The 17,868-nt window shown below is 38.5% G+C and overlaps 1 protein-coding gene across 1 annotated transcript in view; it reads left to right on the top strand.

The window, feature by feature from the left end:
* Positions 1-17,868, top strand: part of IPCEF1 (interaction protein for cytohesin exchange factors 1) — a 162,893-nt gene that overhangs the window by 129,213 nt on the left and 15,812 nt on the right. The window lies entirely within an intron of this gene.

Genomic DNA, 17,868 nt, shown 5'->3' with positions numbered 1-17,868 from the left:
AACGTAGTGCCACTGAGGGACCGAGAGGGGTCGAGTTTGGACTTGGAGGAGCGGAAAATGTAGACTCACCTGGCCTCAGGTGTGTGAGATGCTGTCAGGTAGAAGTATGGGCTTAATTTGTATGTCCTTGGAAGTACATAATTGAGGTAAAAAAGGAGGTAGTCTTAGGTTTAGCATAAGAAACTTCTTTTTAACATTGAGAAAGTTTAAAACAGAATGTGCTCCTGGGAAAGGTGTTCTCGCATTCTGAGACAGCTGCGTGCCTCGGATGTTAATTGTGTATTGTTCATTGTGTTTGTTTTTACAAAGATAGACTGAAGAGAGTTTAAGTATCTCTGACTATCTGGCTTCTAACTTGATACTTAGAAGATCCTTTCAGATACAGGAGTGGTGAAATGAAAGAAAATAATGAAAAGTACCACATCTATTCTTTTCCTGCTAAGAGCTTTTACTTGAATCATTGGGCCATAAGAGAGAACTGAAAAATTGCATGCATGCACAAACAGAACCTTGGGATGACAATGGTCTAAAAAACAAAGTAGATAATAGAATTCCATCTGCATTCTTCCCCAAGAGGCAACCCTGCGGGCTGAGTGGTCTTTAGGGTGAATAACCTGGGAGTCATGGGAAGATGTGTGAAGTTCTTACCTGTGTCTAAATATCACTCTTGGAATGCAGGCACTGCGGAGCCTGGCTGCGTACCAACAGCTCTCTCCTTCTAAGAAGGAAGAAGCCTGGTATTTTTAAATTTTGAGTTAAGTGCTGAGTGACCAGCAAAATCTGTCCACTTCCTCAAACAGCTTGACACGACAGTGTTCCTATCAGTAGAAAGGAAGAGGAAAAAAAAAAAGTGTTCTTCTTTCACCAATTTGTCGGCAGTTGCCATATGTTACGAAATTTTTGCTGATGATTTTTTCCTGCTACTGGGGATTTGGTTAAATTCCCAGAACAGTTAAACTACATAAAGCCGTTGCTATGGAAACAGCAACCCAGTCTCTGCTTGTGTTTCTGATGACCTGCTATTGAGTAATCAGATTGTGTATTCTACATTTTAAAAAACATGTGTGTGTTTGTGTGTTAGAGAAAGTAGCTTTTCGTTTTTGTAACTTTAAGAAAGTATTTTTTACCTGCCAGTTAAAAATAAGTAATAAAAGCTGTGAAATTCCTGTGTTTGAAATACTGCTCAGGGTATTTTCATGACAGGGATTGAAGTTTTGACATCGTCCAAAACAAAACAGGAGTTAGGATTTTAAATTAAGTCCTGGGCTCAAGATGCACTTGTTGGAGAAAGGCTTTTATCCTAGAAAAAAAGAAAGATTCTTAAAGGTTAATAACTGAGTCTTGAGACAGACAGACAGCCTGCATTGTAGCCTTCTTTTTATTTAGACAATGAGAGAAATATTTTGCAGTTGGTATGCAATTAAAAGTGTGGTTGCTAGAATTTTATGCTGAATTTAAATATCCTTTTAGACATTTCTCCCTCCCTGTGTAAACTACTAAAAAATGCAGGATGTTCATTGCCTCCTATTGCCTTTCCACATCGGGAGTTTCAGAGCTGTCCAGACCCTTCTGGTCTCTCTGCAAAGCTTAGGGGAAATGGGGTGATGGAGTGAATGTTCATCTCAGTTCCATTTTACTCTGTGCTGCATCTTTCTTTTGGCAGGGGTTCTTTGGCCCACGACTTATGCCTGTGTGATGCTGACTCACATTGTTGTCTCTATTTGCATGCTATTAACAAGGGGGAGACCATTTCATTATACTTACTCCATGAGTACAGTGACCATGCCCTGGACACTGGAAAGCTAATAACCACTAATAAGACTAACACCCAATATATACAAATATATTTTTCAAGTACAAGTACTGCCAGAATTAACCTGAGAACCCTGTTTAATGAAAAGCATTTTTAATGAAAAGATAGGCACACTGGAGCATGCATGACATCTCGGGGAAGTGGCATAAATGAGCCAGATTTTAAAATTTAGCAAATTTTACAAAAATTTTTACATAATTTGCGTGCGAACAGTAATGATGATACATTATTTTAGTCAGCTACTGCAGATGTTGCTGTAGGAATTTTGTGGCCTGTCTCTTTAGAAAGCAAGACGATAAGAAAATGTTGAATACTGAACTCCATTCAATGTAGCATTATTTTTATTATTTTTTTGAGGAGTTAACATCTATTCAAGTACTTTGTGCTAGAGGGAATACAAAGATGAATAAGACACAATTTCTGGTCTAAAACATTTTAACATCTAATAAGGAGAGTGGGAGGAATAAGACACACTTAACCAAAGAAAGCACAGGAAAGTAGATGTCCCAGAGTACAAAGTACTTGAGGGATTTAAAAGAGAATAGGGACTCAAACTAGGGCAGATCACCTTTAAGTGGGAGGTTCTGTGGATAAAGATTGAAGACATGGGAAAGGCAGATGGAAAAGAAATTTGGATAATGTTGAATACTGGGCTAGTCATTAGTTTATTTCAATAGGAATGGATGACAATGTCTAACAAGGTTAATCATTTGATTGAGCTATGCTTTATAAAAATCGTGTCAGCTTCAGAAGGTGAAGTAGAAGAGAATAAGAGAAGACTTGTTATTTTAGGAATAAGGGAATTAGAGGAGTTAGGAAGCTTCTGTAATAGATGGGGTGGCTGTGGACATAGAGAAAGCAGCGGTGAGATTTGAGAGGTTCTCCAGCATGCCTGTCAGTCAAGGTGAATGACTGATCTTGGTCTTTGTATCTCTATCACTTAATTTCGTCCCTAGCAAATTTCCCAGTGACCCTGTTTTTTGAACTATGCTTTGAAAATGGGCATAAATATTTACTACTGGAAAAATCTTAAATCTATGTGTTGACCTCAGCGGCATTTGTTTCAGGCATGGATGACCCACTACCTGCTTTCTCTGCCTTTGTGAAATCCTCCCCGTGTTAGTGAAATTAGTTTATTTTCATTGCTTTATAGTACTCAAGTGTTTTAATATATCATAAGAAATGTATCTACTATTGATGAACATTCTATTTTTCCAGCTTTGGGCTCTTATGTAAAATGCTGATGTGAGTATTCTCTTTTTCTTTTCTTTTTTTTTTTAATTAATAGACTTAAATTTTTAGAGCAGTTTTAGATTAGCAGAAAAATTGAGCAGGAAGTACAGAGAATTTTCATATAATCCCTCTTCTCCTTCACACATTGCCTCTATTATTAATATCTTGTATTAGTGTGGTTTACCTGATTACAATGAACAACTAATATTGACAAATTTTTATTAACTGAAGTCCATGTTTCCGTGAGGGCTCACTCTTTGTTCTGTACATTTCTGTGGGTTTTGACAAGTACATAGTGTCATGGATCTACCATTATGACATATACAGGATAGTTTCAGTGTCGTAAAAAGCTGTGCTCTACCTCATCGTCTCTTCCACCCTTTTCCCGAGCCCCTGACAACCATTGATCTTTTTACTCTTTAGTTTTAGCTTTCCCAGAATGTAATAGAGTTAGAATCATACAGTAGGTATGATTTTCAGATTGACTTCTTTCCCTCAGTAATGTGCGTTTTAGTTTCCTCCATGCTTTGTCGTGGGTTAATAGCTCATTGCTTTTTTTTTCTTTTTTATCCTCACCCAAGGACATTTTTGCATTTATCTTCAGATAGAGTGGGAGGGAGAGAAGATGGAAGAGAGAGAGAGAAACATCAATGTGAGAGAGACGCATTGAGTGGTCACCACACACACAACCCCAACTGGGCCAGGGACAAACTGCAACCAAGGTACATGCCCTTAGCGGGAACCAAACCCGGGACTCTCTACTCTGTGGGCCAATGCTCCAACCACTGAGCCAAACCGACCAGGGCTATGGCTGAATAGTATTCCATTATATGGATGTACCACAGTTTGTTGAAGGACATCATAGTTGCTTCTGAGTTTTTGAAATTAAGAATAAGGTTGCTATACACATGTGTGTACAGATTTGAGTGTGGATATAAAAATTTCAAATCATTCCAGTAAATACTTGGAAATACAATTGCTGGATTGTATGGTATGACTATGTTGAGCTTTGTAAGAAATGCCAATATGTCTGTACCATTTTGCATTACCATCAGCAGTGAATGGGAGTTTCTGTTGCTTCACATCCTTACCAGCATTTGATGTTATCAGTGTTTTAGATTTTTGCTATGCTAGTATGTGAGTCATGGTATGTAGTTGTTTTAATTTGTAATTCCCTAATGATATAAAATGCTGAGCATCTTTTCCTGTGCTTTTTTGCTCTCTGTATATCTTAACTGCTGAGGTATCTGTTGAAATCTTTTAACCACTTTTTATTTTCTCATTGTGGAGTTCTTTTGTCTTTTATTCTTTTATTTTTTTGTATTTTATAAGTAATTTATTTTTTATTTAATGAATTAATTTTTTTTACAGATGTTTCTCCTTTTCCCCCCATTGATACGCCCGTCCCCTCCCTCCCTGCCCTGTCCCCAGCTTTGTTGTCCATGTCCATTGTTCATGCATACATGCATATAAGTTCTGTGGTTTATCACTCTCCCACCCCCCCCTTCTCTACCCCACTTCCACATCTCTGGGACTACCCCCTTCCTCAGACTATTATGTTCATTATATTCCACAAATAAGTGAGATCATGTGATATTTGTCTTTCTCTGCTTGGCTTGTTTCGCTTAGGATAATACTCTCCAGGTCTCTCCATGTCATCTCAAAGGCTAAGAGATCCTTCTTTCTTACTGCTGCATAGTACTCCATTGTGTATATGTACCACAGCTTTGTTATCCATTTGTCTACTGATAGACATTTGGGCTGTTTCCAGATCTTAGCTATTGTAAATAGTGCTGCTATGAACATGGGGGTACATATATTCTTTCTGATTGGTGTTTCAGGCTTCTTAGGGTATATTCCTAGGAGTGGGATCACTGGGTCAAATGGCAGTTCAATTTTTAATTTTTTGAGGTAACACCATATTGTTTTCCATAGTGGCTGCACCAGTGTGCATTCCCACCAGCAGTGTTCTAGAGTCCCCTTTCCTTCACAACCTCACCAACACTTGTTTGATGATTTGTTGATGGCAGCCATTCTGACAGGTGTGAGGTGATACCTCATTGTTGTTTTAATTTGCATCTCTCTGATGATTAGTGATGTTGAGCATCTCTTCATATGTCTCTTAGACATTTGTATGTCCTGTTTGGAGAGGTGTCTATTTAGTTCCTCTGCCCATTTTTTAATTGGGTTCTTTGTCTTCCTTTAGTTGAGTTGTATGAGGACTCTATGTATTTTGGAAATTAACCCTTTATCTGATGTATCATTGGCAATTATGCTCACCCATACAGTGGGTTGCCTTTCCATTTTGGTGGTTGTTTCTTTTGCTGTGCAGAAGCTTTTGAGTTTGATATAGTCCCATGTCTTCATTTTCTCCTTTGTTTCTGTTGCCTTAGGTGATGTTATCAGTGAAAATTCTGCTGCGTATGATGTCTGAAATTTTGTTGCCTACATTTTCTTCTAGGATTTTTATGGATTCATGAGTCACATTTAAGTCTTTTATCCATTTTGAGATTATTCTTGTGTAGGGTGTAAGTTGGTGGTCTAGTTTCATTTTTTCTGCATGTAGCTGTCCAATTTTCCCAGCACCATTTATTAAAGAGACTGTCTTAACTCCACTGTATGCTCTTGCCCCCTTTGTCAAATATTAATTGAGCATATTGTCTTGGGTCCATTTCTGGGTTCTTATTCTGTTCCATTGATCTATCTGTCTGTTCTTGTGCCAGTACCAGGCTGTTTTGATTACAGTGGCTTTGTAGTATAACCTGAAGTCTGGTACTGTGATCCCTCCAAATTTATTCTTCTTTTTCAAGATTGCTGTGGCTATTCGGGGTCTTTTTTGGTTCCATGTGAACTTTTGAAGTATATGTTCTAGTTCTGTGAAGTATGTTGCTGGTCTTTGTATCTTTTAAATATGAGACGTTTTATCAGATATGTGGCTGCAAATATTTTCTCCAAGTCTGTGGCTGGTGTTTTCATTCTTTGAATGAGAATTTTTATGCGTATATTCTGGGTGATAGCCTACAAAGCTCCACATCCTCACGAGTAATTGATTATGAATTAGCATATTTTCATGTTTATTTTTACTCTTTTACCCATACTTCTTTGATTTTTTTTCCAATGGATTTTACATATCATGGAAATTATATTGGATATTTTTTCATTGTTGGTTGAATGTATTGCCAATATCTTCTCTACTTATTGATTTCTCTTTTCATTTATAAATGGTGTTTTTTAATGAATAGCAGTCTATCTTAATGGGGTTATCCATCTTTTTCTTTATAGTTAATAATTTTTTTTGTTTTCATTAAGTAATTCCTCCCTAAACTGATACCATGAAAATAATCTACCATTGTTTTATAAACTGTAAATAATTTTAGATGATTTTTACATGTGCCATAATAGTATGCAATAACCTCTTATTCCATATACATTTGTGATGTTTCTATCATTTATGTAAAATCTATCTTTTTCCCTGATGTCCACATGAGTCCCCAAGGCCATCTTATAAATCTAGTGCTGTTGCTTCTCAGACTTCAGTCTTTTTTTTTTTTTTCATTCATCTTCAGATAGAGTGGGAGGGAGAGAGGAAGAGAGAGAGAGAGAGAAACATTGATGTGAGAGAGACACATCGAGTGGTCGCCACCCACACAACCCCAACCAGGACCAGAGATAAACTGCAACCAAGGTATGTGCCCTTAGCGGGAACCAAACCGGCACTCTCTAGTCTGCAGGTCGACATTCTAACTGCTGAGCCAAACCAGCCAGGGTTGATTTTTTTTTTAACCTTGACTCATACTCTTTTAGAAAACGTGTCTTAGTATGTCATAGGACAAGTCTTTCTACCTTATTATTTTTAAAGTGTTTGGGATATTCTTGGCCATTTTAACTTCCATATACATTTTAGAATCACCTAGTCAAGTTGTATAACATTGTGGAATTTTGGCATGGATTGTGCATTACACTTTAAGATTTAATCTGGAGAAAATAGAAATTGTTACAATTAAAACTATTCTAATTTATAAAACTAGTCTCCTTACCATTCTGTATTTATTTGTGTGTTTTTTTTTACATCTTATAGTTAAGTTCTATAATTTCTAAATTTTTCTGTACAAGTCTTGAAAATATTTTGTTAGATTTATTTCTACATATTCTATATTTTTAAATGTTTTTTAAATATATTTTTTCTTTTTCTTTTATAACTATTGCTGGTGTAAATAAATGTAATTGATTTAAAAAACACATTATTTAAAAAACTGGCACACTGGCTAAGTTCTTTTTTTTTATTGTTTTTAATTTTTTTTTCTTTATTGATTTTAGAGAGAGGAAGAGAGAGATAGAAACATCAATGAAAGAGAACATCGATTGGCTGCCTCCTACATGCCCCACTGTGGGGATCAGGCACACAACCTGGGCATGTGCCCTGACTGAGAATCAAACTGGTGACCTCTTGGTGCATGGGTCGACACTCAATCACTGAGCTACATCAGCCAGGCTCATTTTAATTCTAATAATTTATCTTTAAAGTTTTCTCATAAACACAATCATATCTTTGTGAATAATGACAGTTTTGTATTGTTTTCTTTCCAATCATCGCGTCTGTTAATTTCTTGCCTGGGTCGGCCCTGCAGTACAATGCTGGTAGGAACGGTGATTGCAGGCATTCTTGCTCTCAATGGGAAAATTTCACTGTTTCTCAACTACAGCCAGCTTAAAAGTAGGTACTTGATTGCCACTTCTAGTCTATAGATGAAGAATCTGGGGCTTAAAGTGGTTAAGTAAATTGCTGAAAGTGGTCATGCACCTCGTATGTGTGAAAGCTGTGTTTGGAATGCAGTCTGTTTGACTATAGAACCTGAGATTTTAACCACCTGATTAAGAATAATTCTGCCTAGATCATCAGCAAGACACAGGGTTGGGTTAGATTGATCTGAGCCAAGCCACATGGTATAACCAGAATAATTTCCTTCCCGTTTTTTAACTACCAGTGAGACAGTACAGGTCACTTGACAATAGAAACAGAGGCATCTAAATACAGCCATGTACCGCTTGTTGATGGGGATTCATTCTGAGAAATGTGTCATCAGGTGATTTTACCATCGTTTGCACATGATAGAGTGCACTCACACAAACGTAGATGTATAGCCTACTACTGTAATTGTAGGTGCTGTACTTTTATACACCGGCATCTCTGTAGGTTTCCTCACAAGCGCTTCACCACAAACATCTGAGTAATGGTAGTGGCTGAAGCAGAGGGGGCAGGGGAGGCATAGAAGGATTGGAGAACTCAGTAGCACCTGGCGTGTGTGGCACTGGTTGGGGCACGTAAGGTGTTTGGATGTTGTTCCGAGTGCAGTGAGATGTTTTTGGAGAAATTGAAGCTAGGGTATGTTAGGGTGTGGTTTACAAGATAACTTCACTATATGGAAAATGGATATTAGGAAGCTAACGTTGGCTGGTTACATAGCTGCTGAAATAGTCTAAAAGTGAAATAATGGTGGTTGGATTGAGATGGTAGCAAGGAGGGTGGGGGTTGGGAAAATACACATATTTGGGACATATTATAAGGATAGAATGTAAGATTCATACAGGATCTTGTCTGTTTTAGGCCATCCCTAGTATCTCAAATACACTGCCCCAGCACACAGTGGACATTGACAGAGTGTTCGATGGATGAGTTGACTAAATGAATGAGTCAAATATGTGAAGAAAAGAGAGGAATCACGGATGAGTCAGATGTTTTCCAGCACATGCTGTCTCCTATAACATTAAATAATTTAAACTCTGTAGGATTATCATTTCCTGGGAAAAACTTTTCCTAGTAGGCATGTGATGATCACATTTAAATATATAATCTAAATATGTACAGTGAGTCTTTGAATAATGTCATTTCATTCGATGTTATTTCATTATAAAGTTGATGAAATGCCATAGGAACTTAACTGTTGTGTATGTCAGTTAGCCTGTGGTAAAATAGGTTTCAGTGTACTGTGTCATCGTAGTTCCATGAACCTGCTGGCAAGGCTAAGTGAGGTCTTACTATATACATTAAGGATTTCTATAAGGCAAAAATTAAGGATGTCATGCAAGTAGTTATAGATGACACTAGACTATAATAATAGAAATAAGAAAAAGAGTGCTTCATCTTAAAAAGGTAAGGGCATGTATAGATTCCAGACCTTCATTCTCTGCGTCGTGAAATTAGGATGGGGTAACTTCTTCCTTCCTCTCGCCTCACTGCTCTTGACCACTTCCCTGCTTCCGAATCTTCCATTTCTATCTGTCTTTCCTACTTGTCCCCAGTATGGGGTGGATCTAGCATGTTACGGGGCCAACGCTGACATATTTCTCTGTAGCGCATTGAATTTGTAGCCTTGATTTTATGCAATTTTCCAGCTATTTTTTCCCCCATTCAATCTCCACCTCATAAATATATTTTAAAAAGAAAAAGAAAACCTGACCATATACCTTTTTAATATACGTGTCAGTGTTTTTTGTTTTCTTAGGATGTGGGCAAATACAGAAATATTATGTCTACATTACATATTTCACCAAATCCTTGGTGCTCCTATGATTGAAAGAATACATTTGAGAAACAAGTGTAGCCCAGCCAGTGTGGCTCAGAGGACTGAGCATCATCCCATGGACTGAGAGGTCCGAGTTCAATTTCCGGTCAAGGCACATGCCTGGGTTGAGGGCTTGATCCCCGTTAGGGGGTGTGCAGGAGGCAGCCAATAGAAGTTTCTCACATTGATGTTTCTATCGCTCTCTCTCTCTCAAAAATCAATAAAAACATACCAAAAAAGAGAGAAAAACAAATGTAATATTTGTTTTGAGAATGTAAAGCTCTATATCAGGTGCTTGGGAAATGGACTCAACCTTAGATTATTTCCAGAAATTACTACCATAAGAGGCAATAATAATAAAACAAAAACAACATTAAAGATCGTCTACTAGACTAGGTTTGTTCTTATCAATAAAAGTAATAAAGTAGTTAGAGTGCTGAATTGCCTTACTGAATAGAAACATCAAATACCCAAGAGAAAGTAGGTACATGACTCAGCAGCGATGGTAAAGCAAATATAGAAAAATGAGGAAAACTAAAGTGAAACTAGTCTTCTTTCAGACCTATAAGAACTCAAGTAAAAATACTAATTTTATAATAGAGTGCTCTCTTTCTCTCTTATAGAATTTCTTTTACCTGCCATATTTTTTAAATCACATCATTCCTAATTACCATTCTTCTAACTTTACCTTCTCTGTTTCTAAGCACTTACACCTTTGTTGTATCCAGGGCCACAATCTATTGTGACCTTTACTCTCACCTTCTGCTCCCAATGTAAACTGGTTCATTATCTCCAAGTGTCCAGTTCAAACGCCCAAGCAGAGAATCTGATTTTCTGGCCTGTGCCCTAGGGCGCTGCCCATCTTAAGAATATCCTGACCTGGGGTCTAGTTCTCTGTGGTCCTGTAACAACAGAGTTTGAAGAGTAAACTTAGGCACCTCGGAAACAGAGGCTGTGGGTAGGGATTTTTCCCTTGGAAGCAGGGATCTGAATTTGGCCTGTCTAGTCCCACCAGCTACTACCTCAGTGACAGTGTGTTACCTGATTTGAAATAAACACCATTGAGCTTTATTCAAAAGAAAGTATATCAAATATTTTCATAGGATAGCATAGTATTTAAGACAGTGACCTTTGGGTCAGAACCTAGGTTTGTCTCATTGTGACCTTGGTCAAGGTTTTTAATCTTTCTATGTGTGGACATTCTCTCCTCGATGTCAGTATTAATAATACTTTTCCCAAAACTTCATACCTAATATCTCCACAAGCATCAACAGCAGCAAAAACCGGTAGTCTCTCCCTCAAAATTATACTATACTAATGTTCTAGGTCAGTACATCCTTACTGTCAAAATGAGTAACCCAGATTTATCTTAGTTATATACTTTAAACTTGTTCATCATTATGATCTAAGTCTTTTGCTACATTGTAGAGTTGTCAGAATCACTAGAGAAAGCCTGCAAAATGCTTTTGACCTATTGGTATCAAGTGTTGCGTTAAAAAACATTTGTAGAGTCTTAAAAGCTACACAGAATGTCCCAGTGACTTGGTTATCGGTAACCAGTGCGCTCCGTGGTCTCTCCTTTCTCAAACAGAGCATTGCACCTGAGACAGGGAGACCACTTCTCCCTAAACCTTTGCAAGTGTTTCACATTTGGAAACTAACATTATCTTCCTTGGAGCATCATTAAGACTTTTTCAACCTCTAAAAGGTTTTCTTTCAAATTCTAATATGAAATATGGCATATGAATTCCCCTTGTCTTCTGAAGCCAGAATTTATGTTTGTTTATTTATTTTATTGTTGAAAGTATTACAGATGTCCCCCTTTTTCCCTATTGACCCCCCTTTCCCGCTCCCACCCCTCACCTGCCTTCCCCAGCCTAATGTCCGTGTAGATTGGTTATGCATATAACTTCTTTGGTTTATCTCTTTCCATCTCTCCCACCCCCATCCCTCTGAAGTTTGTCCGTTTGTTCCCTACTTCCATGATTCTGGATCTCTTTTGGTTGACTGTTTATATTTTTCATTATGTTCCACAAATAAGTGAGATCATGTGGCACTTGTCTTTCTCTGACTGGCTTATTTTGCTCAGCATAGTACTCTCCAGGTCCCTCCATGTCATCTCAAAGGGTAAGAATTTATGTTTTAAAGAGAAAATAAAAATCACGTTCTAGAAAGCAAGAGGAAACACTAAAAATAAAAAATAGTGGGGGAGGCAAAGCTGAAAATACAGCATTTAGCCAATCTGCCTACAGTGTTCTCGACAACTGTGTTCTGGGTCCCTGGAGCACGCCTGTCCCGGGAAGCAGACAATGGGTAAAATATGTGGGAGGAAGCGAAGACAGCAGCACATTCATTTGACATGATCTTGGAAAAAAGTGAACTTGTAACCATTAGTTAAAAATGTTGTCTTGTCTCATTTACTGATGTCATCAAGAAAGATCCTCTTAAAAAATATCTTTCTTGAGTATAACTTAGTAGGTTACTGACCTAAGTTTGGAGAAAAGTTTACTAGTCTGACCCCTCAGGACGTTCTGAGCTCGTGTAACAGATGTAAAATGTCACCAACGTTCACCTCAAAATCATGTCAGCCCAACATGAGCTACCGATGCTCTAGAGCAGAGGTTGTGGACATACTCCTGTGGGCAAAGCTGTGAATATACAGGGTGTCTGTAGATTCTGTTACAGTTTGAAAGTGAAATACATTTTATTAAACACTGGCTTTATAGTTATACTCCTTTTATGTATACATTTTTGGAGACACCCCATATATGTTTTTTTAATTAGGATGTGGCTCAAAGCAAATAGATGCTGCTTTCTGGACAAGTCCCATATTCCTCATTGTGACTCCAGTCCCTTTCTCTTCTGATGACTTGAGGCTGGTGTTTCATGGCAGATTGATGACAGACTGTAACCTTGCTGGTCAGAGTACGGTCCATGGAGCAGCCATTCCCACATCACCTACGAGCTTGTTAAACATTTAGAATCTCACGTTGGCCTGTTTGGCTCAGCGGTCATTCGGCCTGTGGACCAGTCTCAGGTTCAATTCTGGTCAAGAACATATACCTTGGTTGCAGTTTGTCTCCAGCCCTGGTCAGGGTCGTGTGGGAGGCAACCAGTCGAAGTGTCTCTCTCACATCAGTGTTTCTCTCTCTCTCTCTCTCTCTCTCTCTCTCTCACTCACTTCCTCCCTCCCTCCATCACTCTCACTCTATCTGCAAATAAATGGAAAAATATCCTTGGGTGAGGATTTAAAAGAAAAAATTTAAAAACCAATTTAGAATCTCAGCACCACCCCAGCCTGACTAAATCAGAATCTGCATTGTAACCAGATCTCTAGGTGACTTTGGCCAATGAATATTTGAGAAGACTGGCCTAGAAGCACCTGGACCCGCACAGTGTGGAATTAAACTTTTATTCTTCTTTAAAAATATATATGCTTTTATTGACATTTTGAGAGAGAGAGAGAGAGAAACATCCATGTAAGAGAGAAACATCGGCTGTCTACCTCCTGCACGCCCCCTACTGGGAATTGAGCCTGCAACCCAGGCATGTGCCCTGATCGGGAATTGAACCTGGACCGCTCAGTCCATGGTATGACTCTCAGCCCATGGTATGACTCTCAGCCCATGGTATGACGCTCAATCCACTGGGCCAGATGGCTGGGCTGAACTTTTCTTCTTTTTTATTTTAATCCTCACTCGAGGATATTTTTACATTTATCTTCAGATAGAGTGGGAGGGAGAGAAAGAGAGAGAGACAAACATCAGTGTGAGAGAGACTCAGCAATTGCTGGCCTCCCACATGACCCCGACCAGGGCCGGGGATCCATCTGCAACCGAGATACACACACTTGACCAGAATCAAACCCGCGACTCTTTGGTCTGTGGGCTGACGCTCTAACTGCTGAGCCAAACTGGCCAGGGCTGAACTTCTGTTCTTAATTCCATTACTGGTTTACATTGGGGAAAGAGTACTTACTATGTTTCAAGAATCTCATTTTTTTCTCATAAAATAAAAAGTTTTCACCTTTTCTGACAAAGCCCTTGTGACGCTAGATGAGCTGGACTGTGAAATGCTTTATGTAGAGAAGGGAATTCAGGTCTCGCTCTTTTATGTAAGAAGACTAAAATGTCCTCTTGAGAGGAAGGATAACAATTGCATTGGAAACACTTGGCTGTCTGACAGAATTAATTTATTTTGCACCAGAAGACAAGGGAAGTGGAAATAATTAACTTGGCTTCTGTTCCCAATGGGAGAGAGATAAGTGGCCTTTTCTGCCAGTCTTTTTTTTTTTCTTTTTGTGCTTTTTACAATCTGGTAAGATAAGAGAAATAAACCAGTGCTTTCAAATATTTATTGTAATTTAGAAAAATATAACATAAAAATATGATAGGGAGCTTTTTATAATATTAGTTTATGGAGAAGCCCCTTAAAGGTCCAGGGACAGTCGTGTGAGCCAACAGGCCAGTGCCACTCTTTGTGTAGCAACTGGGAAAGGGCCCCCTTCTGTTTGGGCTCAGGCCAAGCTGTGTTTCATTGTGTGCGTATATCCCTGGATCCTTCCCACCCCCGTGATTCTATTTATCATCTGCTTCCATTATTACTGAATGCTCATTTTATGGTTCTGTGAAGACCTACGCACCAGCACTAGCAGCAGTAAAAACAATATAAAGTCTTTGGCTAGACGTGGACATGGTTCGACCACAGGTGCATTGTATGTCTCTCAGATTATGACACAAAATAGCCAATAAGGTTTTTTTTTTTTTTACTACTCCCATCTCCATTTGTTCTTTTATTGCACTTTCGTTTGTGGGCAATTCTGGAGTCAGGTTATTAGAAGTTAGACACATAGTCTTTCAGTTTAAGGTTTCCTCTAAGGGGAGACTGAGAGAGAAGAGGAGCACAATAACGATTCGTCTTTTATTTTTCCTGACATTTCTCCAGCACCTTTAACTTATTTCACTATTATCTCCAATTTCTAAATGAATCCAAATAAAGAATATTATTTGTTCATATTTTAGGTGAATTCTATATTAACTTTCAGTAATCTTAATAGGTACACTTTACCTGTATGTTAATTTTAACGTTATACACACACTGCCCCTCCTGTGTGGCTCAGTGGATTGAGCATTGTCCTGTGGACTGAGAGGTCCTGGTTCAATTCCCGGTCAGGGCACATGCCCGGGTTGCAGGCTTAATCCCCGGTGAGGGGTATGCAGGAGGCAGCTGATCGATATATCTCTTACATCAATGTTTCTTTTTCCCTTCCTCTCTCTAAAAAAAAAAACAATAAAACTATATTTAAAGTTATACACACACCCACACACACCTATATTCTTATTGCTAATGTCCCAAAGTTTAAGTCAGAGAAAGGGATATGTGTGTATGAAAGCGGTTACCTCTGATATTTTAACGTAAAGGTGATATATACCCATATAAGTATGTTAAACAACGAGAAAATTATCCAAAAGGCAGTCCTCTTTATTTTTCATTTGCGTAATGTACTTTATGTCATATTACTCTAAGATTCTAGTTGTTTTTATCTTTACCAATTTAATATCAGTTGAATTAGATACCTAATCTCAATATATCATTTTACTCTGACATAATTACAAACTAATGTATTAGTCACGAGTAATTTTATTTTCTATCATAAGCTTTAGTAGAATAACTGAACAGCTTGGTGAATAGAGTGAAACTTAAAGGAAATTATTCTGTTTATCATGTTTGCTGTCCTGTATGCTTGTTTGATTTGCTTCTTGAAGTTTATTAACTATGTATTACTTTAAAAATACGATGGTACTGAAAGCTATGTATTTATTTAAACTTTATTCGAAGTAAAGTCCTACTTGCCTAGGTATAACAAATATATAGGGTTTGCCAAAAGTAGGTTTGCAGTTGTAAGGACGTGAAACGGAGTCTATTCTTGTATTATTATTGACTAATTATTGTATTTTTTCCATACGAACAACTGTAAACCTACTTTTGCCTGACCCTGTATATAACATTAGCATCTCCTTGTATGTCTGAAAACACCCGGAATCCTTAATCCGCATGTCCCCTCTAAGATTCAGATGTCTTTTTATTGAATTTCCTGAAAACTTTCTAATGCCTCCAGCTTACCTGCAGGACTATTACCATGCTTAGTATTTCTGTGCAGGGAGCATCAGTCGTGATTATCTCATAAAATTCTCTATTCTTTACACCCTTATCGAGATATGTTTCACATATCATAAAATTCACACATAAGAACATACAGTTCAGTGGTTTGTGGTACATTCACAGAGCTGTGCAACTGTCGCCATAATCTAATTTGCTTTTTAGCACCACAAAAAGGAACCTGAGTGCATTAGCGATCATTTTCCATTTTCTCCCCAGGCAACCACTAATCTGCTTTCTGTCCCTGTGGGTTAGCCTGTTCTGGACATTTTATATAAACGGACTCATACAACATGTGGTTTTTTGTCACTGGCTTCTTTTACCTGGCAGGGTGTTTTCAAGGTTCTTTCCTGTAGTATGTTCAGTACTTCATTTCTTTTACTTACTGAATAATATGCCATTGTATGTACAGGCCACATTTTGTTTATCCATTCACTAGTTGAACATTTAGGCTGTTCCAACTTTTTGTCTATATGAATAGTGTTCCTGTGAATATTCATGTACATGTTTTATGTTATTACTGTTTTAATTCTCTTGAGTAAATATCTAGGAGTGGAATTGTGGATTGTATGGTAACTCTACATTTTGCATTTGGAGGGGGCTGCCAGACTGTCTCCTAAAAGTGGTGGCTTCATTTTACATTCCCACCAGCAATGTATAAAGGTTCCAGTTTCTCTATATCCTCACCCACATTTACTATTGTCTGTCTTTTTCATTCTAGCCACCCCCATGGATGTGAAGTAGTATCCCATTGTGGTTTGGGTTTGCATTTTTCTGATGGCTAATGATGTTGAGCAGTTTTTCGTGTGCTTGACAAAAACCCACTGTTGGTATCTGGCACACAACCTGAGCCAAAAAGTCTAATTATGTTCAAGTGTAGTGTTGTATATTTTGGCCCTTTTTGGGGGACTGTTTTGGTAAAGAACAAAGAGGTTTACTGACCAGTGCTTTAAGTCAGTTGCAAAGTTAGTCCAACGTCTTTGTTCTCTATTTAACAAAAGAGTATTGGGAACACCTGTCATGACTTTCTGGCAGTAAATAGAGGAAAACTATTGCTTAAAGATTTCTTATCTTACAAGAGTGAATTGTAAAGTAAGTGAAATTTGCTTGATTTTGATGGTTCTAGATCACTATTGTATGCTTTTCTTTCTCCTTCGAGAGGTCTATTTTTAGTATCCCCTAATGCCATACTTTGTACATGGTCCTCTATCAAACTTTTCCTTACGACAGGAGTAAATGCATAGACTCTAAGGACTATGTGATGGAAGAAGAATCTCATTTTGTATCTTTCCCAAGATATATTTTCAGGAAATTAAGGAATAAAGATATGGCCCTGGCTAGTTTGATTCAGCGATTAGAGCATCGGCCCGCGGTCCAGGGAGACCTGGGTTCGGTTCCCGCTAAGGGCACGCACGTACCTCGGTTGCAGTTTGTCCCTGGCCTCAGTTGGGGTCCTGTGGGGTGGCAGCCAGTCGGTGTGTCTCTCTCACATAGATGTTTCTCTCTCTTTTCCTCCCTCTCTCCCTCTCGCTCTATCTGAAGATGAATGCAAGAATGTCCTCGGGTGAGGATAAAAAAAAAAAAAAAAAGGAATAAAGATATGAAGTCCTTAGTAAGAAATTAAACCAACATCAGGATATGAAGATTTTCTTTGGGGAACCTTCTGTATTGTTTGGAGTCCCCTTGGGTGCACGGGACTGAAACCACACCCAAGGTTATCTTAGCAAAGGCACTGTGCTGGCTCCCGTGGCTGAGAGAGCTCTCATGGCATCACCAAGAAGCCTGCCTCAGCTGTGTCCTATAGATGGGCTCCATTCTCACGATTCTTGGGATGATTCCTGGAATCTGCTAACTCTTATCATCACACCACTTAGTTTAGGAAAAAAGAGAAAATGATTCCCTGATATCCCCAAACCAAAGTTCAGAACGGAGGTCCCTGGCCCCAACTAGTCTGACCTGAAACTCCTGCTCGTTCCTAAATCAATGACTGTGGCCAACATGATGGAACTGCCATGGGATTAGCCCAGCACATCTGGTCCCCTGGATCTTGGGTGGAATTGCTTCACTAGATGAATTTTGGCTGAGGCTGGAGAGGCCTAT

This window comes from Molossus molossus, unplaced genomic scaffold (genome assembly GCF_014108415.1).
Source record: "Molossus molossus isolate mMolMol1 unplaced genomic scaffold, mMolMol1.p scaffold_m16_p_8, whole genome shotgun sequence".
In the NCBI taxonomy this organism is placed as follows: domain Eukaryota; kingdom Metazoa; phylum Chordata; class Mammalia; order Chiroptera; family Molossidae; genus Molossus; species Molossus molossus.
The sequence above is the reverse complement of the archived record's forward strand: the minus strand, read 5'-3'. Positions and strand labels throughout refer to the sequence as shown.